This window comes from Pseudorca crassidens, chromosome 5 (assembly GCF_039906515.1).
Source record: "Pseudorca crassidens isolate mPseCra1 chromosome 5, mPseCra1.hap1, whole genome shotgun sequence".
Taxonomy (NCBI): Eukaryota; Metazoa; Chordata; class Mammalia; order Artiodactyla; family Delphinidae; genus Pseudorca; species Pseudorca crassidens.
In genome coordinates, this window is record NC_090300.1 from 36,193,426 (window position 1) to 36,219,426 (window position 26,001).

A 26,001-nucleotide genomic window follows, 5' to 3' on the forward strand; every position below is an offset into this window, starting at 1 on the left:
GAACCTGAAGCCCAGACACCTTGTGGAAGCCAAGACAGGAGGCTGCCGACCCATTCCGTATGTGTCCAGCCAACCGTGAGAAAGCCCCTCTAAATTGCCCCCTGCTCACTTGACTGAGGAAGTAGCATTTGTTTTTATTTTCTAGGACAGACAGTCAATCAGTCGTATGTGACAGAAATAAAGATAAATACCACCCCCTGAACTTTAAATCAAAATGCTAATCCCAAGCTGACTTCTCTGTCAAGGTCTGACACTGAAGTAATTCAGCGGGCTTTGATTATGCCCCAAATTAATGCTCTGGTGGAGATTATGTCCATTAATCACGGATTTTGATGGCGTGGCTGTTCATGTCCCTCCACCAGGTGACATCCCAAACTGTCCCAATGGCCAGGAGACCTTCCCCTGGTGTCCTCAGCTCACAGATTATAAGGCAACCTCCAAATGGGAGAATTTGGAAAGACCACTTGATGTTTACATAGTAAAAAGGCTCAAAGGGTAGGGTTATCCCTAAGAAGAAGCTAGAAGGTGACATGTTCTGAACATAAAACGAGGGCAAAGCATTATTCCGTCTCCACTAAGGACCAAGCTAGAGAGGCCTGGGCTGGCCAAACTGAGTCCAGCAGAAAAGACCCCAGAGATGACCTCACCCAGAGATTCCCAAACAACTCGCATCCCAAAAGACCATCCATAGGTCAGGAGTTTGCTTTGTGTAAGAAAAACAAAAAGACCTCCTTGTCTCTGGAGGTCTGCTAGAGGGGACACTTAGGAATCCAGGTTGAAACATCAAATGCCCATTTCATCTCCACGAAACTGGACCCCCTAAATCTCCCCTCACTCTGAACCTCTCACTCAACACATACTTATTTATCACTTACTATGTAGCGGGCTCTCGTCTAGGCGTTTGGGATATGTCTGAACAAAACAGATTAAGATCCCTGCCTTCCTGGGCCTTGCATTCTAGGGAGCCTAGCGAGTCCCCGGCCCAGGCCTTCTCATCCCTGCCTAGAATGACACAGAAGCATTCTATTGGTCTTTTCCCTCTGTCTTAGCATCCTCTCATCCATCACCCACACAACTGCCAGAGCAACTTCCTTAAATGTGAACTTGACCAAAATCCTTTAGTGGCTCCCCTGCCTAAAACTGAGAGTCCACACTTCTTATCAGGCTCTGGGGGGGCCTCCATAAAACCCCTCTGCTTATCCCTCCAAACTCAACTTACTTTAGAAATATGGGCGGATGGGAGAAGCTCAGCACACACCATGCAGGTCAGCCCCCTGGCCCCACTGCTAGCTGTCCACCCTGTTGGGCATGCCCCACATCCCTGCTCGTCACCATCAAACACCTCCTCCCCCTTCAAGACTCAGCTTCAGGGCAGCTCCTCCTGACGCTCTCAGGTTTAGCCGGGCCCACTGCTGGACCCCGACAGCACACTGGGCCTCCATCCTTCCTGTGGCACCCATTGCCCCAAGCAGCCAATGCCCGTTGGTCTGTTCTCTGCCCATCTCTCCCACAGGACTGAACTCCATTTAGCCCAAAACAGTGCTTTCTACGTTTTGTAGTCCCAGCACAGTGTCTGGAATATATTAGAAGCTCAAAGAAAATTTACTATCCTGAACCAATCATACCATAAAACCTAACCACCCTTTAGTACATTGTTTCCATGGAAAAATTGTGTTCCAAGTCCTGCCTGGCCTGTCGGGGACGAGGCTTGCCCACTCACAGTCCCAACGACAAGGATATCGGTCCATTCAGCACACTCTATCTTGTCCTGGCCTTGCCATCAAACCAGAGGGCCTGGGGGTCACAGGGGCAGAGTGGGACCTCTTCAGATCAAAGCTGGAGAGTCTAGTTGTGTTTACCTCTGTAGCCTCACTCACGGTGGAATGAGAGCCCCAAAGGACCCCAAGGTGATTTCTGCTGGATGTTGGCTGGTGGCCCCAGCACAGAGGATGTGGGATCAGGTCACCACAAGCATGCACTGTGGAAACTTGACTCCCACTTGCAAAAATTCAAACTTCTCTCCACAGAAAGAGGAAATTCATTTATAAAGGACTTTTTAAAAAAACAAAGCAGACTAGCATTACCGGCCATGACTAAGACATACCCAACACCAGTACTTTCTAGAAACAAGAGTCACATTAACCATTAAATATGCTGGCCTGCAGGGTTAGAAAGTTGTGTCCCCTGCAGTTCTTCTTTGGCCCTTGTGATTATGTCAACAACAAAATTTCAAGCAGGGACTGGTGTGTCATTAGCACCTCTCCACCACTTACTAAGTTCACTTTTTTTTTTTTTTTTTTTTTTGGTGGTACGCAGGCCTCTCACTGTTGTGGCCTCTCCCATTGCAGAGCACAGGCTCTGGACACGCAGGCCCAGCAGCCACGTTTCACGGGCCCAGCCACTCTGCGGCACGTGGGATCCTCCCGGACCGGGGCACAAACCTGCGTCCCCCGCATCGGCAGGTGGACTCTCAACCACTGCGCCACCAGGGAAGCCCTAAGTTCACTTAAGGAATCAAGAGCAGGCTTCAGACTCAGAGTCAAAGGTTAGAGTTCAATAACATCAATGTCATTGTCCTTACATTGGAAGTCACCTGCACTTTGTGAAAAGTGAGACTGCTTTTCCCCTGAGAACGATGGTATTCCTTTTTGAAATACATTCATTCAAGGTTTTAAGTGAATTGATTTAGGGGAAAATATTAGGTCTCTACTAGCACATAGGGGGTGAGGGGGGAGTCATGGCAGTGATCTCAGAGGGATGGAGCTGGGGACAGAAGAGGGCCTCAGATTAACAGGGCAAATTCTCGGGAGCTACAATGACTCAGACACTTCACTTGAAGGTCTGAAGTTCAGTTCACGACCTGTCCCAGATTTCCTTTCAGCTTCATTCTGTCTTGGTTTGCTCCCAGCCTGGCCTTTATGTTATATTCACGAATGCCCTTGTTTACCTCAGATGAAGGCCGTCCACAGGTTGCCTAGGTCCATCCCACCTGTCCATATAGGGTTCCAGCCTCAGCAAACCAACAAACAGCAGGATACCCAGTTAAACGTGAATTCCAGATAAATAATAAATCATTTTTAGTATTAAGTATATCCCCAATGTCACATGCAATATGTCAGTGCACGTCCCACAGTATTTGGGACACATTTATACTAAAAATGGTGTACTGTTTCTCTGGACTCCAAATTTAACTGGGCATCCTGTATTTTATCTGGTGACCCTACCCAGCCAGCATGCTGCCCTCACAGTATGTTGGCACATTGGACAATTTCAGAAAGCATCACTTGACATTTTCCTTTTCAGAGTAACAGCCCCGAATTCTCCCAAGCAGATCGCACAAGCATTCAAAGAGGTAAGTTCTCCCACAATGCAGTTGAACCAAGGAAGACTACAGGAAGTCCTCTTTGGAAAATGAGGAGAGCTCAGAGCATGCATTTCTTTTGAAATCGGGGGGAAAGCCAATAAATGTTACAAAGTGTGAAAAAGCACTGGGCCAAGTCACAGCGGCCTGAAGGTGGAGAAGCTGGGAGATGATTTTCCATTTGTGTAGAGGCAACATTTAGGAAAGCACGGGAATGAAGAGTCAATTCAACTGCAGGGGAAAAGTCTTTACAGAGGTGGAAGCAGCCCGTGAGAACTACTTTGGAGACACTGGAAGGGAAAGTGGAAGCATCAGAGGGGTAGGATAGGCCAGAAGCAAACTTCTGTTCCTTGTTTGGAGGGACCTGAGCAAGTCTGTAAACTTGGGGAAGGAAAACTGGAGAAAAGGAGGGCGTGACACGGTGGGAAAACAGGGTCCCAGAGCGTCTGCTGGATCCTGAATCTGCTCAGCTATGGGGCAGGCAGCTGGTCTAGAACTGTGGGGCGAGGGTCCAGCTCCACAGGCCAGAGTTTCCCTCATTAGAGCCTAAAACTCTGCGGGCCCACTCTTGGCCTCCCAGCTGCTCTTGAAAGCTCCAAGGAAGATTGGAGGCCATGCTGGCCAGTGTTTTCAGAGCTCTGCAAAGCTATCTGCCTGGACAGGACACTGGATCTCAATTACTCCAATGAGGAGCCCTCTTATGACACGTCTCCTCCCCAGAGGCCACTCTGGAATTTCTCGATTAGAAGGGTTTAAGAGCAATACTCTGGTTGGGGATGCCATGCAGTTGACATGAGAGCAGGAAATCACTCTCCATTTCAAGAAAGCAGGGAGAGCTAATGGAAGTTATGAGGATCTATGCCCCTGCCCCCCACCCCACCCCCGGCCTCTGCCTTCTGGTTGAGTTCTTGCTGACTTCTGTGAGTAGGGAGAAAGGATGTATTTCCATACCTTTCTCCTAGCTTCTGGTGGTTTGCTGGCAATCTTTGGCATTGCTTGGTTCATGGATGCCTCACCCTGATCCCTGCCCTTGTGTTCACACGACACTCTCTCTGTGCACATGTATCATACAAATTTCCCCTCTTGATAAGGACACCAGTCATATTGGATTAGGGCCCCACCCTACTCCAATATGACCTCATCATATATATAATTTAACTAATTATATCTGCAACTACCCATTTCCAAATAAGGTCACACTCTGGGGTATTGGGGGTTAGGATTTCAGCGAGGGTGGGGGACATAGTTCAACCCATACAAGAGTATAATAGAATTCTTTGTACTAAAAATTTTTTCCGTAGGTCTGAAATCATTTCAAAATAAGTTCTTTTTTTTAAGATAAATGAAAAGGAGCTCTGAGAAGGACTGAAGGGAGGGTGCGGCCGGGGAGGGCAGCATTACTGAGTGGCCCTCTCAGAGCCGCAGGGTTATAACAGCCCCCCCGGGAGGCCACTGCCAAGAGGCACCTGGGGAGGCAATCTCCCCAAGTCCCAGTGTCCCCCAGACAAAGAGAGCCTCCTACTACTCACCCCCGAGGTGACTGTCTCAGGTCCTTGGAGGGGAGGCTCACTCAGGACTGGGGTCAAGGATACAAACTAACTTTTTTCCCCGTCGAAACAAGCACATAGCAGGCATGCTTGCCCAACATCTCAATAGATGCTAGTGGCCGTTAATTAGAAGAATGTTCCTGAACAAAAGACAGCTAAATAATTGTGTGTTTCACAGAATTTTATTCCGCAGCTAGTATCTCTTAAAAATAGCACCCTCCCATATGAGGGTTTTCCATTTATCCAAATCATGTGTAAGAAGGCACATCTCTACCGCAATACTTCACTGACTGTGGGAAGGAAAGGGAGATGGTAGGTGCTCCCCAAACAGAGTACAAGCTGGGTGATGGAGGGCCCCACCTTGCCATGCTCAGGCAGCTCCTGTCTGAGCCACTCAGACCTCCTGCTCTAATACCTCCAGAGACGGGACCCAGTGGCCATCCTGTATGGCCCACCCCAGCATTCTGTCGCCCTGACAGGCACATTCTTCTGCAGTATAGAAAACATTGGGGCAGTACCTTCCTAACCAGAATCTTCCCAACCCTGAAAAGTATAATCGGCCAATTCGGTGCCCACACACTGGCTCAGTGTCCACGTGTGCCCAGGACTATGCTGACCAGTCTCCAGGAAGCACCATCAGACCCCGTCCATGGCCCTCAGCCTCCTTCTGTCTGGGCACAGCCTGCAGTCCCCAAGCCTCCCGCACAGAGTCATTCCCCAGCGTAAATGCTTTGCTGAGCCGCCCTGGAAAACCACAGAGACTGGAAACAGCACTAGAGGGGGCATCAGAAGTAAGCTCCACTTCTAGCTATGCCCTAACCCACTGCATGACCCTAGGGAATTAATTCAGCCTCTCAGGATCTCAGATTCCTGATCTAGAAAATGATCAGATTGAGTCAGATGCTTGGAATTAACACGTTTTCAGGTATAATGGGCCCAACTGGGGATGAGGCTCGGAGAAGGTTCTAACTGACCAGGAACAGAGCAAGAGGATGATGTGACCTTCCGGGCCAAAATGCCCCATTTGTTTGAATCCCATTTGGTGCCCAGGAGGATCCTGCCAGACTTTTCATTATGGCACTGTATTCAGAGTCAGAGTCTTCATCGGTCTATTAAGACCCCAGGATCTTTTTTGTTCCCATTCATACACACTTGGTTTTGCCTCCATCCTTGGCTGTAGTGACTTTCACCAACTATTCACCAGAAGTCCCAAATAGCACGGAGATGTGAATTTTGCACATTTATTCCAACTTGGACATAATCTATTTCTCGAAAACCATCCAAGGTGGCGAGCAGATGTCTTTCCTCAATGGGGTACCAAGGAAAAGAAAGCAGGAATCCAGATCACAGGTCCTCAAGGGAGGAAGCTTTCAGGGGCCAAGCAGACAAGAAGGTTTCCTCGGTCCAGGGAGGCATGAAACAGACCAAAGGGTATGGGGGATTCACATGGGAAGGGTGAAAAATAGGACCAGGAAACAAAAATTAGCAAAGAGATGCTGGTGGGACAGGCAATGTCCATCTGAGGAGCAGCCCAGCCAGAGCACGAGGTCTCGGGGGGAAGGCACCTATTTTCTGCCAGCCGGCGCCCACTCATCCTCCTTATCATAACTGTCCACGGTCTTGGTTTGCAATTTCACCCACCCTTTAGAGTACCCAACCCCCCACCCCCTCAGTTGCCCAAGAGAAACAGTAATCTAGGCCCATCAGCGAATTCCAGCCCCTGGGCGTGGTGACTGGTTCAGGGATGAGCACATGACCTAGGTTGGCATCAACCAGCATGACTCCCAGGCCTTGTGCAGGAACTGCCAAGAAGTGCATCTCCCTGTTTGTATTGTATCAGGACAACGGACCTGCTGACCATGATGGGAGAGTGTCAGACCAACTCACAGGAAGTGGGGCCACAAGACAGAAACTGAGTCACGACAGCATACTACATCCAGCCAAGCCTGAAACCAGCATCACACTGTACTTTGGATTACATGGGCCAATAAGGTGTACGTATGTGTGTTCACGTGTATAGATTTTGCTTACTGTCACTCAAAACCTAAATAACTAGAATGGATGTAGCCATAAGCTCAGGCTAGAGAGGAGAAAGTACCAGACTAGGGTGTTAGATTAACCTGGCCTCAGATCCCAGCACTGCCACATGCTAGCTGTGTGGGTTTGAATAAGCCACAGAGGGTCCACAAGCCACAGTTTCCTCATCTACAAAATGGACATAATAATTCATGAGCTGATGTATGTAAAAGCGCATGCTCCTTGAATATTGGTAGAATCTGTGGTGTTTGTACTAGATGCAGTGGGAGACACTGCAGCAGTCTGGACAGAGAATTTGCTCTAAGGAAAAAGTGCTTTATGGTCATTATCCTGGGCTCTGTACAGGCTGATGTACAGAGGGAATGGGCCCAGGAAGCCCACCGTGTGATGGTGGAGCAGAGACAGCACAACCCACAGGTGCAGTGTCGGATGCTGAGAGCAGAGGCCTCTTTACACCATGGACTGCACTGGCTAGAGGTGCCAACAAAGAAGTCGCCTGCACCTCCATGGCCTTTCCCCCAGTAAAATAAATGGTCCCTACCCACTTTCTCCAGGAAGGGGTCGAGGATTAACGATGAGCTCTACAAACTACTTGGTACGCCCTGTGGAAAGCCACTCTGTGGCTCTAAGGGTGTGATTAATTTTCTCTCTCTGAATGTCTCAGTATCATTTGCCAAAATGATGATGCATTATTTAGAGAACCTTTATATTTCCAAGGGACTTTAAAATCATTTATAGTGGAGAATGAAATAAAAATGATTAGGGCCCTGAAGAACAGGGGTAGTGAAGAAACACACAGGAAGTGGGGATTATTTATCCAGAAGCAGAGAAGGCAGATGAGGGGCACAGCAAGAACCGTCAATTATATGGAGAGCAGGTCTGCTGAGGAGAGGCCTGATTCTTCCCCTTACATGATGAGGGGGAAAGAAATGGGAAGAGAGATGGCACTGCACCCCAGCTGACATGGGCTAGACATCAAGGTGACTACAGGAGGCTGAGAGGGTGTGGAGAAAAGGGAATCCTCCTATACTATTGGTGGGAATGTATATTGGTGCAGCCACTATGGAGAACAGTATGGAGGTTCCTCAGAAAACTAAAACTAGAATTACCATATGATCCAGCAATCCCACTCCTGGGCATATATCCAGACAAAACTTTAATTCAAAAAGATATGTGTACCCTATGTTCATAGCAGCATTGTTCACAATAGCCAAGACATGGAAACAACCTAAATGTCTATCGACAGATGAATGGATAAAGAAGATGTGGCACATATATACAGTGGAATACTACTCAGCCATAAAAAAGAATGAAATAATACCATTTGCAGAAACATGGATGCAACTAGAGATTATCATACTAAGTGAAGTCAGAAAGAGAAAGACAAATGCCATATGATATCGCTTGTATATGGGGTCTAAAATATGATGCAGGGACTTCCCTGGTGGTCCAGTGGTAAAGAATCTGCCTTTACAATGCAGGGGACACGGGTTCAATCCCTGGTCAGCGAGCTAAGACCCCACCTGCCACGGGGCAACTAAGCCCACGCGCCCCAACTACTGAGCTCACATGTCCCAACTAGAGAGCCCGCATGCCTCAAACTACAGAGCCCATGAGCCCTGAAGCTCACACGCCACAACTAGAGAGAAGCTCGTGTGCCACAAATGAGATCCCACATGCCTCCACAAAGATCCTGCGTGCTGCAACTAAAGACCTGACACAGCCAAAAAATAAATATAAATAAATAAATAATAAATAAATCTTTAAAAAATTAAATAAGTAAAATAAAATATGATGCAAATGAACTTATCTATGAAATAGAAACAGACTCATAGACATAGAGAACAGACTGGTGGTTGCCAAGGGGGAGGGGGTTGGGGGAGGGATGGAGTGGGAGGTTGGGGTCAGCAGATGTAAGCTTTTATATAGAGAATGGATAAACAACAGGTCCTACTGTAAAGCACAGAGAACTATATTCAGTATCCTATGATAAACCATAATGGAAAAGACTATAAAAACAGAAGGTATATATGTATGTATAACTGATTCGCTTTGCTGTACAGCAGAAATTAACACAACATTGTAAATCAACTATACTTCAATAAAAAAAAAATTGGAAGATGACAACAGGAAGAACTTCCTAAATGTATACTGGTTCTAAGCTCTACATCTAAAAATGTTTTCATTGCCTTTTATGGTATAATACTATCTGGTGGGAAATACAATATAGAAAGACAATGCAGATACGGTCAAAGAAAGGCATCTTCAGGAAATGAGAGGATGGATAAAGTGGGAGAAAGCTGAGAGGGCAAATGTAATATTTCTTTAAGGAAAAAAGTGTAAATGGTGAACACTGTATCCCATGAGCCAACCCATGGGGGAAGGTGGGGACCAGAGGATACTTACACACAGAGGAAACACGGAAGTCTCCGGGAGGATGACGGGTTAGTAATAACCACCAACTCGAACTCCTTTCCTGCTTGGAAGTTTTCCTAGGCCACTAAACCATTCTGTACTAGATTTCAGTAAAGCACTTCATGAAATGGTGGATCAGATGGAAGAGCATAGGCCGAGATAAGTACAAATTGGTGGATTCACAGCTGGCAGAATAACAGTACCCAAAGAGGGCCCCGTGGAAGCAGCATCTTCCGTAAGATTTCACAGGCTCGGCGCTCTCCGGCATTTTTATCAACCGCTTGGATGAAACTCTGCAAAGGGACATTCATCCAATCTCAATTGCTGGGAGACTCGGCCAAAACCAACCAGATAAAATGAATGGTCCTGCACGCTGAGGTTCCAAACCACCCCATCAGAGCTGGAGCAGATCTGGCCTGATTGGCATTTATGTTGCCAAACTGCAGACCAACAGCCAGGCTCCTGGAGCGGACGGACAGCTGATCCCCACGCTTCCCACACGCCCTCCTTATGGCAGGATTCACCCACAGGCAGGCCACTGACTGTCTCCTGGTTCTGAAGGTCAGAGGCCTTGGACCTCAGGGCCCACCACAGGGCCAGTAATCCGCCATGACTGTGGTCTCTGACCTTGAGCCTGTCTGGGTTTTGTTTCACACAACAACTTCAAGTCATTGCTTGTGTTCCTGTTACCATTAGTCGCCCTGGACATGTAGTGGCTTGAGATGATGATGTCTCATTTTATGTCACAGTTCTGCCGGTCGGCTGGGCTCAGCTGGGTAGTTCTCACTGAGGGTCACTCAGGAGGCTGTAGTCAGATGTTGGCAGGGGCTGCAGTCACGGGAACCTCTAGCAAGCTTGATGCCCAAAGGCTGGGAGCACACCTGGGGTTGTCCCTGGAGCCCCTCCACGTGGCATCTCCACGTGGCCTGGGCATCTTACAACATGGCCTCTGGGTTCCCAGCATGAGCATCCTAACAGCTGAGTTCCCAGACATCCAGGTGGAAGCTGCGAGATACTGATTACCTAACTTTGGAAGGCCCATCACTTCTGCCACATTTTATTGGTGGAGCAATTCACCAAGACCAGTCCAGGCTCCAGGGAAGGGGAATTCATTTCTACGCTGGCACAGTCCCTTTGCCAAAGAGCGTGTGGGATGGAAGATGTTGTTGTAGCCCTCTTTGAACAACATAATCAGTCACAGCTTTTAACAACATGGAGCACTTCGATGAGAATGATTCCAACTGGCAAGAGGACCCAGTGCTGCCGTGTCACACGGTGAGAACCCCAGAACTAGTGCCTTTCAGCCCCAGCATATTCAGCATCTGGGCTCAACCTCCCAGTCTCCTTCCAGAAACTCACTTGCCTCCCAGTACTTGACCCCCTACTGGCCCTTTCTCACTGTCATCCCCATCCTGCTCTGCCATGTCGACAGGAATTAACAGCTTCCCCTGCTGGGCACACAAGAAACCAACTACCACTTAGCCAACTGCAAGATCCCAGGGGTACAAAAACAAAACAAAAAATAAGAAAAGAAAAGAAAGAAAAAAGTAGAAAAAAGTATTGTCCTTTTAGGAAATACTCAAAGAAAACTTTTAGGGAAATCATATTTGTTTTTAATTAATTGTGTGAGTTTGCAAGCAGAAGCATTCAATGGTTCATCAAGCCCATGTATTTGCTCCGAAATGTCAGTGTGTCTCCCTTTGAGAAAGCAGCAGCCGATGCTGGGACAGGGTGGGTGGAAGGCTTTCAGCATCTATGCTAACGGATTGTGTCTTACACCCTCTCTGCCATGGTTCCCCATGTTCCTGCCTGCTTGTGTCTCTGCTGTGCCAGGCAACTGTCTGACATCATAGCCTGTTGTCACGAAAACTGATGCTATCACCAACTTCTGACGTCGACAATAAAATGTCTTTGTATTTACAGTTTCCTGAGAGGACCTCAGCTTGATGGTCGATGGGAAACATCAGCTTCCAGAATATTCATCAACTTCCAGAATATTCATCAGATTCCCTCAGGGGAATAGGAGAAACAACCCTGTCTGGGGCCCAGAAGCAGCTCTGGTGTTACCTGGGCCAAGCTGAGCCTTAGTTTCCCTATCTGTAAAATGGAAAGGCCTTTGGGGTTACCTGTCACAGAGCCTGCGGGAAGGCAGGCACTCAACAGGCAACAAGACCCCCAGAGTTCTGACTTAAAGAGCCTGTGCAGCCTGATTCAGTGGGGAACCTGGCAGAGGTAGGGGGCTGGCCATGGGAGCTGGAAATTCTGAGCTACTCAGAGGACCAGGATGCCACCAACCCCACTGCCCCTTTGTTCCCTCCCACTCTCTCTCCGTTCTTTCTCTGTCCTCACTCTCCGCTTCCCCTGGGTTCTGCAGGTGGTTCTGCACAGAAGGGGCCAAGTGAAGCAGGAGAAACTTAACCTGAGCCCCACCTACCTCCTCCCCTTCCTCTCTACTTTCTTCCTTGCTCCCCACTTTCTTCCTTCCCACACTCCATAATCCAAGACCTGACCCTCCGTTCGTCCAGAAAGATCTCCCTCCCACCATCCCAGGGCACTCATCTGTCAGCCTGGGTAGCCCCATGGGAAGAATCCACCGGCTGGCGGCTCTGAATGGAGGTGCAGGCTCTTGCACGGGGCTTCCTTCGCGCGCCAGCAGTAACGGCTTGCTCTTCCCCAGAACACCGTGCTCCTTCCAAGCCCCAAGTCCAGGGTGACCTCCAGCTCCCTTTTGATTCTCCACTGTGCAAGCTCCGCCCCACTCCCTTCATCAAACCCACTGCCCACAGAAGACACCTCCCTTCTGGGAGAGCTTGGCCTGTAGTTGTTTTCTGGAAGCCTCTCTCTGAATTTACTTCCTCCATTAAGAAGGCAGGTGATGTTAGCAATGAATAATTTTTCAAGAAATGCAATAGGCAGACATCCTAATTTATACTGTTATATTTGATGTAGTTTCATAATTTTTTATGTTTCTCCATAGTTTCAATAATTGTTTTATGAGGAGCTTCAGAATATTATTTCATTTATTCAAATTTACCAACTCATTTCTACTATTTTGGATAAAAAAACAGTTACATAGAAATAAGAAATTAAGAAGTGTTCTCTTCGTTGAAATTAAAGATTGTACTGTAATGAAAATCCATCAAATATTATTTTGCTTTTTTAAAATGATATTAATAATGGTTAGAATTACTACTCATTCAGTAGTTATGCCTCCGTCTATGGTTCATGCTATCTATTATATTGCTTTCCAAAAGATTGTCAACTATAATACCATTAGCACTGTAAATTATATCCATTAATTGCAAACTGGATATGTACTTCATACCAGGTTTTTTTAAGAAAAGATTTTTTTATAATTTAATGTGATTAAAATTGTAATTTAATTCAATTATTTGATTACTAAAGAGAATGAACATTTCCTGTTTCTTTCCTTTTTCTTCTACAAATCTTTTTCAGAATAAGGTAGGATAAAAATAAAAAGTACATACATGAACAAAAAACAGAAGGCAGGTGAGTCACTTACAACAGTCCACACCTTCTCCTGAGAGATTTAATGGCAAATGCAATTATCTGAGAGGCCACAGGCCCAGGGGCAAGCCAGTGGAGACTTTCAACCCAGTGCTGGGTGCTTGGGGGTGCAGGGAACTGGTAAGCTGGGTGGTCCCGCTGCAGGTGAGGGGCGGTCCAGGGCACCCCATCAAGGGCACTTCTGCTTCCCCCTTGGCTGAATCTGAGGCCAGGGTGCAGGGTGCACGTCTTGCTGAGTCTGACCCCAGGCTGGACGGTCTGGGTGCATGTTTGCCAAGCCAACCCTCCTATCAGCACGCCAACTCCCAGAAACTATGCCAACGCTTCTGAGAAGGACACAAATTTCTTCCAAGGTGATTGGAAAAAGATCTTTTAACAGCAAAAGTATGTTATTTAAAAGCAGAAGGGTCCCTGATGTAAATTAGACCTGTCACCTTTGCAAAATGAGACAAAATGGAAAAGGAACGTGCTTTGGCAAGGGATGGCTCACTAGAGCAAGGCGGGAGAGGGTGGCAGTACAGGATAATATCCTACGATTTTAAATAAGAATCATGGGCATTCCTGGAGTGTCAGGGCAAGGCCCTGACTTTAGGGGGCCAATTCTTTTGCAAGAGGAATGAGAAAGGAAAACACACATGCTGGTTAGCGCCCCACCCTCACCGGCCTGCACACACCATCAGCCTGCGACATCGCAGCTCACCTGCAACCAGGTGGGAGTGAAGGATGGCCAGCATCAGCGGTCAGAGATGCCAGTGGTCTGGGAAGCCTCGGCTAGAGGGTGTCTGTGGGGTCTGCCCATGTCTGGGGACAGCCCTGAAGCCGCCTGTGTGGTGATGCGGCCAGTGGGGATGAAGAGCTGTGGAGCCCAGAGGCTGGGTTCTAGGCCGGAGGGCAGTGGGAGGGAAAGGGGATGTCTCTGCCAGCTGAAGCAATCCTTTATACCGGGACCCAACTCCCCAGCAAAGCAGAAGACCTCCCAGCTCCTACACCAGTTCCCAGACAGCACAAGGCCCCTGGTGACACCCTCTAAGCCCCTACCTGCCCCATTTTAACACTGTCTTTACCTTTCCATTTAGCCAGTGTTCTCCTGGAGTTGCTGCCTGGGAAGGGCCGCTCTGCTCTTCGCGTGTGGCCCCCAATTCTGACCTCCCAACCTCCTTGCCTCCAGCTGTCCCAAACACAGGGAGAAAAGGGCAAGAGGACGCTCCCAGAAGGGAGGTGTCTTCTGTGGGCAGTGGGCAAGACAAATGGCACCAGCCGCCCCAGGCCCCCAGCCCCACCATCCCTCCCCGCCTCCAGCCTCTTTCTCATAAAGAGAAGCATTGTTTCTTTCTACTTACGTTAGAACTTCTCACACCCAAGAACCCTCAGAGAAAGAGGCACAGAAACGGTCCCAGAGCCAGGCTGTGCGCCCATCACCTACGGTTTGGGACTGTCTGCTTTCTTCCAAATTTAGTCTTCTTGGGGTACGTAATCTAGCCTTCCAGTATTTTAGGTGTTTGGATTTCACATTTCATCTTGCCCTTTTGGACTTTCACCCTCTTTTCACCATAACTTGTGTCCCTGTCTTTTATCTTTACTCAAACCTTTTTCACTTCCACTAATTCTTTCAAGCAATTAGTTCCCTGGTTGTATGACTTTATTAGCATTTTTAAATGTCCGTATCCTCTTAATTCTAATACTTTTTCTTCATTTTAAAAAGCAGTTGTCCCTCTTAAAGCTTATGTGACCTTTGCTCCTTTTTCCCAGCCAAGGCAGCAGCGTGGGGAGTGCCAGGAGCACGAAGGGAGAGAAGCTGGAGCACGCACTGCAGGTGGTCAGACAAACCCAAATAAATAAAAAGCAACTACCAAGAACTTGCTGTTGAGGAAGCATTTGGTAAGTGGAATAACCTGGATCATTATTTACCTGTGATCGAGAGCCCAGCCCTCATGAACTGAAAAGTTACCCTAAGCATCTCTTCCTCCACTGCATGAAGGCAGCCAGTTTCTCGTCTAAGGGGCTGCTCTGTAAACGTGGAAAGACGGAGGGAGGGAAGGAAAGGAAGGGGGAAGGGGGGAAGGCAGGAAGGGAGGGAGGAATGTTCTGAGCCCTCCTGGCGGACAGGCCTCCCTGGGCCACAGGGAGGCATTTGCCCCGTTCCCAGACTCAGAGAGGCCTTGGTGCAGCAGCAGGGACATTGCCAGCCGCTCTCTAAACCTGCGCCCTCTTCCCAGACGGATGCTCACTCCATTTCCCAGCTCATGTCTAGCCGGGACCGTGAGAGGAGAGGAAGTGGGGTGTCATCTCCAGGGTGGGGTAGGTAGGAGTGCCGGCCTTCTCCATCAGCACGGGTCATCGCCACTGGCCTCCGTGTACTGTGATATGAGGAGGAAATAAACTTTTATCTCGTCGGGTAACAGATTTGAAGTCTGTTGTTACGGCAATTAGCTGACACTGGCCAAACTGGAAATCGGCACCAAGGGTGTCCATCTGTCCTCTGAGCGAGGCTCAGGGGAGGAGGGTGGGGAAGGCAAGGCTGGGCTAGGGAAGGAGGCAAGAATGTCACAGGGAAGCCCCCAGCAGGGCAGAGAGGAGGGAAGCGGGGATGCAGGAGCTCGGGGCAGGGCAGCCACCTTGCCCACAAGGAGAAGTGTCTGAGCAGCCTGTGGGAAGCAGGGTGTGGGCTCGAGGTGGAGACCCAGCTTCTCCAAGTAAACCCCCCAGGCTACAGCCCCGAAGGAGGAGGGAAAGAAGATGGAAGGACGCATTCATTGAGTGCCCACTACACACTCAGCACTGCAACAGGCACCGGACTTGTGTTAGCTCACTTTCTCCCTACAGAAGCCCCTACGAGGGGGTATTATTCATTCCCACTTTACAGAGGAGATGACTGTCCAAGGCCACACGTCGAGAGTGGCCAAACGAAGACAGGCACCTGGTCTCGGAGACCACCCAACATGTACCACTGCACCTCCCGGGGGACGTGCATCCTGCCTGCTGGCCGCCTGTGCAGGGCACCAACACACAAATAGGAGGTCCCAGACCTCAAGGCACAGGAAAGGGAGAGGCACATACCAAATGGAAAACCCCAGTTTATCACGGCAATGGGAAAACAGAGGGGTGTTTCTGCCCGCCCACCTTCCATTTCTCTGTGTTCAGTTAGGAGCTCACCTCTGCCGCCTCTCCTGTTTGGTACCCCAGGTATAGACCCATTTCTGTCCTATTCAAACAGCCCTCTCTGCTCATAAGCTGGCCCCTAAGCATCCCTTGGTTGTCTGAAGATTAAATCTGCTCCCATCTACCACCCCTACTCCGTTTCCAGCCAGGCTACCTGTTCACCCTAAAACACAGTCCTGTGAGAGGAGAGGCCAGCTGTGCAGAAGGCTCCCAGGGGAGCATATTATTGTCCCCAGGAGTAGGGACACACCAGAGCCAGGTCAAATATCGGAAACCAAAGGCACCTTACCCCCCACCCGGCTGTCGCCTGTCAGACTCTTAGGGCGCCAGGGACTTCCGATCTCGTTACCCCAGAGCTGAACACCACTCTGGGCTGGGTGGTGGGGTCTTAGACTTGATCCCCTCTATGGGGATCCTCTATGGGGATGACCACTTAGCCACCGGAATCAACTGCACTCACCGTTACGGGAGAGGAGGCTTGACAGCTCCAGAGCAAGGGCCAGCTCTGGGACATCTCACACACCGCAGCTCTAATTCCTACTCAACAACCTCTTACTGGAGAGCCCAGAGGGGAGGGGATTGGACCCCATCACCTCCATTACATAGGTGACAGGTGACTTTCCAAGATCACGGCAGCCAGTCTTCTGACCCCAGCACTGCACCTCTGCCATGGAGGCACTCCTTCCGCTTAAGGCCAAGGAGGGGCCCCATGGGGACCCCTCCACCACGACAAGGAAACCAGTGCCACCCGCACCATGTGAACCCACCACACACATCCACCTCCAGCCCAGTGTTTCCTCCAGCCGAGCCTTGAGCCCCGCTGGCGATGGGCCTGGGGACACAGGTGCTAAGAGCATCAGGGCGTCCGGCCTTTAGGGCATGAAAGAGCTGTGTAAACTCCAGAGTCACGGGTCTGATGGATATTCCACATTGAGGACAGCAAGTGCAGGAGAGTTCCTGGGGCCGCAGAGGGGCGTGTGGGCAGATGGAGGCCCTCAAACTTTATTTTAAAACTCTATTTTCTGTTTACAAAAACAGGCAGCCAGCCCACAGGCTAGAGTTTGAAGAATTTTCTTTTAATATTCCATTCAAATATTTATCTTGGTTACTGAGTTTTGGGGTGCCCCCTTAAATTCTGCGTGCCTCAGTCCTCTGACCCTAGCCCCAGCCCTGTGCTTCCCTGTCCCCACAAACTTAAATCCTGGCCTAGTGAGAAGAATCTGGAGACACGGTGGGAAAGGGAGCAGTGGGCCACAGGCCCTCTCCTTACTCTGCTAGGGCTGTGGGGACTTCACCCTGACCTGCGCAGCTGGGGGTTAGTGACATGAGAGGCCCACGGTCTGGGATTCCTGGTCATGCTGTCCAGCTACCAAGCGTCACCCCAGCACACACGCCTGAGTATCAACTTTCCAGAGACTACTGGAGCAGACAAGACAGAACCACACACCAGCAACGTAAGGTCTAGACAAGGTCTTGGTAGGCAGGGTAAAGACTTGGGGATCAGCCTTCCTGGAGGAGATGGCCTGGAGGTCTGTGCTAAATGAAAAGAGACATTCAGAAGAACTGACAAGAATAACGGCTAAGCAGGTTATCCCATTTATCTTTTACTACAATCTGAAGAGGTAAGTAGTGCCATCCCCACTTATCAGATGAATAAACTGAGGCATAGAGAGGTTAAGGAGCCCAAGGTCAGAGATGGAGTTCCAATTCAGGCTTATCTGACTCCAACACTCTCCTAAAGTGCTTCAGAAAAAGAAAAAAAAAATACAATTCTATCTGTTCAGGAAGCAATTCGGGAAAATCCGGGAGACAGGAGATACAGCACCAGGTACAGAGGATATGGTGGTGGGCTCCATCACTTACCTCTGGCTGTTACTGAATTTTGCTGTGCCTCAATTCCCAACCTTCCCTGAAAAATGCATACTGATAAATAAACAGGGTGAAATATGAACAATTCTTGAATCTGGGTGGTCAGCTATGGATGTTCGCGGCACTACGATTTTTCTTTACTTTTAGAAATATTCATAATAAATTGGGAAAAAGCAAAATATCCCCAGGTCAAAACTGATCTATGACCCCATCCAAAAAAAAGTCCCTGGCATGAAAATAGCCAGATAAAAATAGCTACATCAAACAGCTGCACCAACCCTCCCACGGTGTTGTGAGAATATAAATTGGTTCACCATTTTTGGAGGGTAACAACATCCATCAAATTTTTAAACAAGACGCATTTTTAAAAACTTTTTATTTTCAAAATAATAGCAATCACACAAGAAAGTTGCGTGAATAGAACAAAACAAACACCATATACCCTTACCCTGAGTCACCAATTTTTCACATTTTGCCACATTTGCTTTTTTATTCTCTCTTTCTACAAGTATATTTTAGCGTATAAGAGAATATACATATACATTTGTGTATTATGTATACATTTATTATAGGATATGCACACACTTGTTCGCTTCTTTTCCTCCCCAAGACCTCTGAGAACAGAGTACATATATTAAAAGAACAAGGAGATTCTCTTACTTGACCACAAGTTGTTAAATTTGGAAATTTTAACATTGTGATGATACTATCATCTAATGAGACCCTTTCCCTTAATTGGGGATGTTTATTGTCAATTGTCCAAATACTGTCCTTTAGAACAAATTTTTTTCCAGTACAAGATCTAGTAAAGGAGCATGTGTTACATTTACTTGTCATGTCTCTTTGGTCTTCATTAATCTGGAACAATTCCTTTTTTAAAAAAAATGCTCAAAAAAGGTTTGTTAAATTGTTTAAAAAGGGTACGTCCCTGATGCAAAAGTTTTAGAGCCTGGGACTCCTGATTGAGGCAGATCTGAATCCGGTCATTGCGAGGCAGGGCCTGAGATTCTGCATTTTGGGCGAGCTCCCAGGCAAAGCCCAGGCCCTGGCTCACACACCACACCCTGAGTGTGAGACCAGAGAAAACAGCTGTGAGAGCTGGTCCAGACCATTGCAAAAAGCATCTTGCTTTCCTCTAGGTGAACCCATGTTGGCAGTGTCAGCTGCACCCTGGGACTCAGGATGCAACAGTGCTGCTGAGCCCTGCCCCACAGGAACACCTCCTGGGCTTTCCGGAGCCAGGAGATCCAAGACAGAGGGGCAGAGGTCACAGAAACAGGCTTCTCTGCAGGTTCTCCACCCCCGATGATTCTGGCCCAGGGCAGGGCAAGCTTCGCTGGAAGAGAATCCTATGCTCTGCCTCTTCTACCAGCAAGAACCCTCTATTTCGTGCAAGAGGTACCCCTCCTTCAGGAAGCCATCCTGGCTACCCTGGCTATTCCGTCTCTCCGTCCTCTGACCTCCTACAGCCCCGCCCACCTGGCTGAGCCACTGAGCACTCACTTGACTGTATTGCTATTCCACGTGCTTGCCTTTCCTTTCCCATTGCCATACTTCCGCTTCCGCTACTTCTCCCATGACACGTGCCCCGCCACTCTCCGTCTCCACATGTTCAAGGTACAGTTTACCCCTAAGCTTCCCCATAAAACAGGTCCTCTCAATGGTGTCTCCTGGTCTGAACCATCTTCAGGTCTCTCCATCCAGCTCCAGGTGTGTTGGTCTTGTCTTCACAGTTCGATCTGGGTTTCCTATGCTGCTGTTGTTTTGTTTGATACGAGTCCCTGGTTTTATGCCATGGTGGCCCCAGCGCCAGCTTCTCCCTGAGTGACCCTGTGCAGTGTGATAGGGATCCAGTCCATCCATCCAGGCACCCATCACTTACCAAGTACCTCCTCTGTATCTGGGTTAGGGTCAGGGTGGATTCTGGCTAGGGTGCCTGCCCTGCCCTGCCCAGAGCCAGAAGCGATGCAGAGTCAGCTGCATCTTTGCTCGTGGGCACAAGAAGTGCTTGTGAGCTGTGACGCAGGGCCCAGCTGAGCCCATCAGTTCTTGATGACACACGGCAGGCCTCCACGTGCTTGTTATGTGTCACCTCCCCCATGATTACTATGATCGCTGATCATCATCATGAAAATAACAGCAAACGTGGTCAAAGCACCTACATCATCCCTGGCGTTGAGAAGCCTGTGGAATCCTGCATCTGTCACCTGAAGTTCAGAAATGAGCCAAAGTCATTCTCCACGGCTTCAGTGCAGCACAGACTGGTGGGGCTGGGAAACCCCTCAGGAGTCGGAGCAGCAGAAAGGTGATAAGCCACCTGGGCAGCCTATCAAATGGGCCCAGCCTGAGACCAGGCATCCCGAGCAGTGCCAGACCAACCTTCAGAGGGCAGCCTGTGAAGAGGAATCGCCTTTCTCCTTAAGAAGGAAACCCCAAGCCAAAAGATACCTGTAATAAGACCACCTGGAGAAGCAGGATGTGTGGGTATCTCTGCCTGATTTCTGTTGCCACCACCATGGAGGCCCAGCTCCCCCCATAATGCTGGGCCGGGGCAGGGCACAGGCCCTCCCTTCATACCCAGGAGTATGGTGGAGACAGGCTTGGAACTTAGGGATAACACATGGGAAGTAAACACAGGGTGACACAACGCTGGATCACCTGAACTATGGCTTCCTGCGGAGGCTCACACATTCCCACAGCAAGAGCCCACTTTCCAAGGTTCTGGCTCTGATCTGGGGATGCACTTCTTACCTGATAACTGACAACCATCCTTGTTGAGGAGATCATGGCCCATCCCTACCCCACCTCCAGGAATGAGACCCAGCAGGTACCAGCCTATGATCTTCTCAGCACAACACAGCAACCCCAACAGACAGGCAGGAGTGGGGGTGAGGTTTCCCTGTTACCTCCAAACAACCGTACAAGTGGAAATGGACCCAGAACAGACAATCCAATTAAAAAAAAAAATTGGACAAAAGATCTGAACATCCATTTCATCAAAGACTATGTATGAATGGCTAAGAAGCACGTGATAAGCACAACACTGTCAATGCAAATGAAAACCATGGGATGCCCTTGTACACACCCCAGAATGGCTAAAACTAAAAAGACTGAAGATAACAATTGCTGGTGAGGATGTGGGGCCACAGGGACTCTCCCACACAGCTGACGGGAATGCAAAATGTTTGAAAAACAAATTGGCAGTCTCTTATAAAGACAACTTCACACTAACCGTATTATCCAGCAACGCCACTCTTAGGTATTTACCCAGTACCTAAGAAAAACCTATTTTTCGTTCTGTGTCTTCACGAAGAAACATAACTCAAATGTTCACAGTAGCTTTATTCATGAAAGCCCAAAACTAGAAACTAGAAGGAAATGGCCATCAACTGTTGAATGGATAAACCACGTGTGTATGTCTATGCAATGGAACACTCCTCAGCAATAAAAGGAAGGAGCCACAATTGTGGGACGACATGGATGAATCTGAAATGCATTGTGCTGAGTGAAAGAAGCCAAACAGAAAGACTACATGCTCTGTGATTCCATTTGTACGAACTTCTAGAAAAGGCAAAACCGTAGAGGCAGAAATCAGATCAGTGGTTGCCAAACGTCAAGGGGAGAGGGATAGAGGCAGGGGGTGGCAGCAAAGGGACATGGGAGTGATGAAAACGTTCTGTATCATGTTTGTATGGGGGCTACACACCCACATTCGTTGGTCAAGTCTCATGGAATTGTACAGTTAAACTTGGTGAACGTTACTGTATGGAAAGCTTATTTATTTAAAAAATGGACCCAGACTCAAGAAACTATTTCCAAATCTGGGGAACTCAGGACTGACATTGACTAAGTATGGGCTGGCACAGCCATGCTTGTTCAAATACTGAAATCCTTCCGCACTTACTGGTAAATCACCGCTGCCCAAGGCTTCTGGTTACCCCTGTGCCCCAGGCCTTCAATGGACACCACTCCCCGGACCACCCCAGGACCTGACAACTAAAGGTTAATACCAGCCTGCAGGGGACATCCTGGACTAGCTAAGGTGGACATCCTTTCAACCAGCCGGTGCCACTCTTAGCAAAACTTATACGGAAAAACAGAAGATGCCAAGCTGTGCTCTAACTCCATGGAGGGCTAGCTAATTTGCTGCCAGACTTATTTGATTTAGATCATGCTTTCTGCACAGGGGTGCAAGGTGATTCTTGGGGGAAGGTGGGGAGTGAAAAATCTTAGATATTACAATGGTTTGTGGCCCCAAAGGGCCTCAGTCCATAAAGAGATGTACAGTATATCCAGGTATTAACATTTCATAGGGTGTGGTAGGGGGTGGTCAGGAAAAATGTCTACAAAGGCTCCTGGGAGGTGGGGGGGTGGGGTGAGGGGCAATGAGAATAAGGTTGAGAGACACTGGTTTAGATGCAGAACAGAGAGAGCCGTGACACCGCAGAGCCAGCCCCCAGTGCACGCGTGCAACTCCCACCTGATCGTTTTCCCTGTGATATGGGTCCCCATCCTTACCACAGTGAGGTGGCGTCATGAGCCGGAGGATGTGTGAAGGAGGGAGTGACCACGTGAGCCCCTGTGATCCTTCTTTACAGGACGCCCCGTCATGGCAAAGCCAGTCACTCACTCTCCACCCTATGAAAGGCTTTAAACCAACTCAACTCAGCAAACTGTCACTAGAACCCCAGCGGCCAGCACCCATTGAAGCCCAGGCCATCAGGACGGCTACAATCAGGGCTCCACATGGAGTTCTACAGGGAGCCAAGTACAAATCCAAGGATTTCCACCCCTCTCCTCTGGACGCCTGTGCTTCCGGAGCTCCTGATGGTAGAACCGCATGCAGCACATTGGTGGTTTTCCGCCCGTGTGAAATAATGAAAACAACCTCCCAGTGAGAAGAAATTAAGCGCTGTCGCTGAGTCCCCTGCTTTGTCAAGCTCAGCCGAGTCCCAGCCTCCCTGCGCAAGGCTTGCTTCGTGCACTTATACGTTATGACAATACTATAATTGTTCTTTCAGTCCCTTCTGGATATTTAATAACAACGTGAAGTGGGAGTCGCGAAGGTCAGCCCTACTGTAGAACGAGCTTTGTTCTTATTGTCCTTTTCTGAATAGCGTCTTCTCTTTGCCAGCTGTTGCATGTCAGTGAGGCCTGGTGGTGGAGGCCTGGCGCTGCTACAAAAGTAGCACCACCTACCCTGGGCGGAATATTCTAATTTCCTAACCAGTCTCTGTGCCACTGTCTATCCTCACCATCTGCATAAATACACACACGAGCGCACACACTCACAGACACACGCACACACCGGGCTTCCCCTCACTCCTCCAGTGCTACCCACAGCTACAAGCCCAAGGATGGAAAGAATACCAACCACCAAGAGCAGAGAAACGAGGTGATGTACATATTTGGCATATTCATTTGGGCAATTACTCTCTCTGGTTAGGTGAGAAGAGAAATCTCCTAGGATCTCAGAAGAAGAGTAGCATACCTATGTTTAAAAAAAAAAAACAAAAACACCTTTCTTTAAGTTTATTCCTGAAATTCACAATAGTTGGCAGATGGAAGTCACTCTTAACAGGATGCAGCATGTGAGTGGAGCAAGCACTAGGAAACAGCAGAGCCCTGAGCTCCCATCCTACCTCGGCATGTCACGGTACCGGCCGCACCTTGCCATTTCACTTCTCTAAGCCTCAGCTGCCAGATCTATAAAATGGACCAAATCCACTGCCCATCTGAAGACAGGACTCACCTCCAATGCTGAGATCTGTGATTCTCTTCCTGAAGATGTATTATCAGAGGGCAGTTTGCAGGCACCAATAGGCTATTGGGAGCATTTCAAAAACAAGGGTTTTCTGAGAAGTCTGCATGCTCAGATAGGGTAAGGAGGAACCGCATTGTAATTCAGAACCTGTGTGATGTTGTCAGTGAGTGTGCCTTGTGTCTGGGCAGGGCTCGGTTTGGCAACTCAGGTACCATAAAAGAGGGCGATGTAGCCCCAGCAGTCTGTGTCAGAGAGCAGCTTTGTACCTAATCCTGAGGGTATGATAGTTGCTAAGGAACCATTGAGATGCAAATGAATTGGCAAATACTTAGCAGCAAGATATCAGACAAGGGTGGGGAGGGGATGCTTTAAACAAGTTAGTCAGGTGAGTGAAAGGAAAATAACTTTCTTCTGATTGGAAAAAGAAAACCACGGGTTTTCATGCAGAATGGCAGCATTGTGTTACTGTGTTAAAAAAAAAAATTGTTCTTTTTCTGCTTGGCTGGGAGTAGAGGAAAGTTGGAGCCAAGGGCAGGGAACTTGAAAGGGCAAATGGAGTCTTCCTCTGATGAACTTTAGCAGATTTTAGATGCCTCTCTCTCAAAAGAGAAAGAGACATCTAAGGTGTGAAGAAAGAAGTCTGCAGAGGACATTGAAGACCTGCCATCTTTATACAAGTCTCAAAACCTAGACAAAAAGTACACAGAAAACTGACTAAATATTCTGCTGACACACAATGGAAATTCCTGGTGAGACTAAGCCATGATTGAGAATGGGGGACAATAAGAGGAAATAAGCCATCTCATTGTACCTATGAGTTTGCATTTCTTTCATTCTTGCTCTCTTCTGAGCATCCAATTTAAATGCAATGGTTAGGTTAAGATGTTGTGGTATCTGTGTTGGAGAGAGTTACAGTGAGAAGCATAGCCCCTCACTCATTGTTTTTTCATCTTGTCCCAAATAGGAACCCTCCCTTTTTCAGAGTCTAGTTGAGATACCCTAGTCTTAAAATCATTTTGCCTTCAGCCAAACACCCCTGCTGTCTTGCTGTTCATCACTTTGAGTTTGATCATGCTGCTCAGGAATATAGAAAATATCTTTCTCAAGAAAGAAGCTGTTTGCCCAGCCATCTCTAGGTCTCCCTTCCTGGATTTTCACTTTTCTATCACCTTCACTTTCCCCTGCTTTTCCCACATCTTCATCCAGGACCATCACAGCCGCAGCCTCCTACTGCTGCCCCCAGAGTCCATGTTCTTTCCTTTCCTGCACACTAGCCCTCTGTAATGTTCCAGTTATGCAGGAAGGTTGAATGGGTGTGGAAGACTGTTGCCCTGTCCAGCACCCACTCCTGCTTCTTCCGGTAACAGCATCCTGATATTTCTGTGGAGAGTCAGCCATCCCCCATCTCAGGCCTGGTGGTTCAGGTGGGTCTGGGCTAACTCTCACCCCCCCTTTCCCAGCTCTGGGGATGGGTAGTCATGCGTCCCAAACCTGGCCGATGAGTGCATTTCAACATGCTGGTGACAGAGCCTGGCTCATGGAGAGGCTTAGAACCCAAGGGAACCAAGGAGACAAAACTTCCAGGGCTTTTGCTGGAGCCACTGGGAGTGAGAATTCATCTCTCTGATGAAATTTCAAGAGGATGTGAGTTTGAGCTGTCACTGGCCACATGACCGATCTGGCAGGAGAACCTGCTGGGGGATGAAGTCAACATAAATGACTGGGCTGATTATTCTCCATTGTCCCTCCAGACCCATTTCTTTGCCCTCTTCTGAGCCTCAGGAAACTGACTTCCATGGACAAGGTTTCCACGTCCACTGCCTTCCTGTTGGGTTCACCCAACAGGAGGTACTGGCAGGTGATGAAATAGTGGAGGAGAAAGAGTTCAAAGAATATGATGCCCCTCTCCCCATCCCCATGCACGGTTTGGGCAGCAGCTGCATTCCTCTATCTACGTCTACAGCTCCCATCAGGGAGCCCTCTCCAAGTACAGCTCTTGCCAGGTCCTGGTGGCACCAGTCCCTCCCCTTCCCATTTCTGGCCTTGGGGAGCTATGGCTTCCCACTATTGCCAGACCCTGGGTGCATCCCACACTTTTTGGTTCCCTTAACCCTGTTCATACCTCTGGAAAGTGTCTCTTCACTAAACTCTCCTCTATTAACCCTTTGAGAATGCCATGGGTTTTCTGTCAGGACCTGGGTTGACACAGACACAAAGCTAAGGAATGAAGAAAGGGAGATTGAGTCCTAAGACAGCCTTGGTGCCCCAAATATAATCACAACCTAAGGCCCAAACTGTCCAGGAACAACAAGGGCCAGTAA

General features: G+C 48.6%; 1 protein-coding gene across 1 annotated transcript in view; it reads right to left on the reverse strand.

The window, feature by feature from the left end:
- EPHB1 (EPH receptor B1) overlaps nt 1–26,001 on the reverse strand; it is a 426,461-nt gene that overhangs the window by 389,548 nt on the left and 10,912 nt on the right. The gene's annotated exons all lie outside the window — the stretch shown is intronic.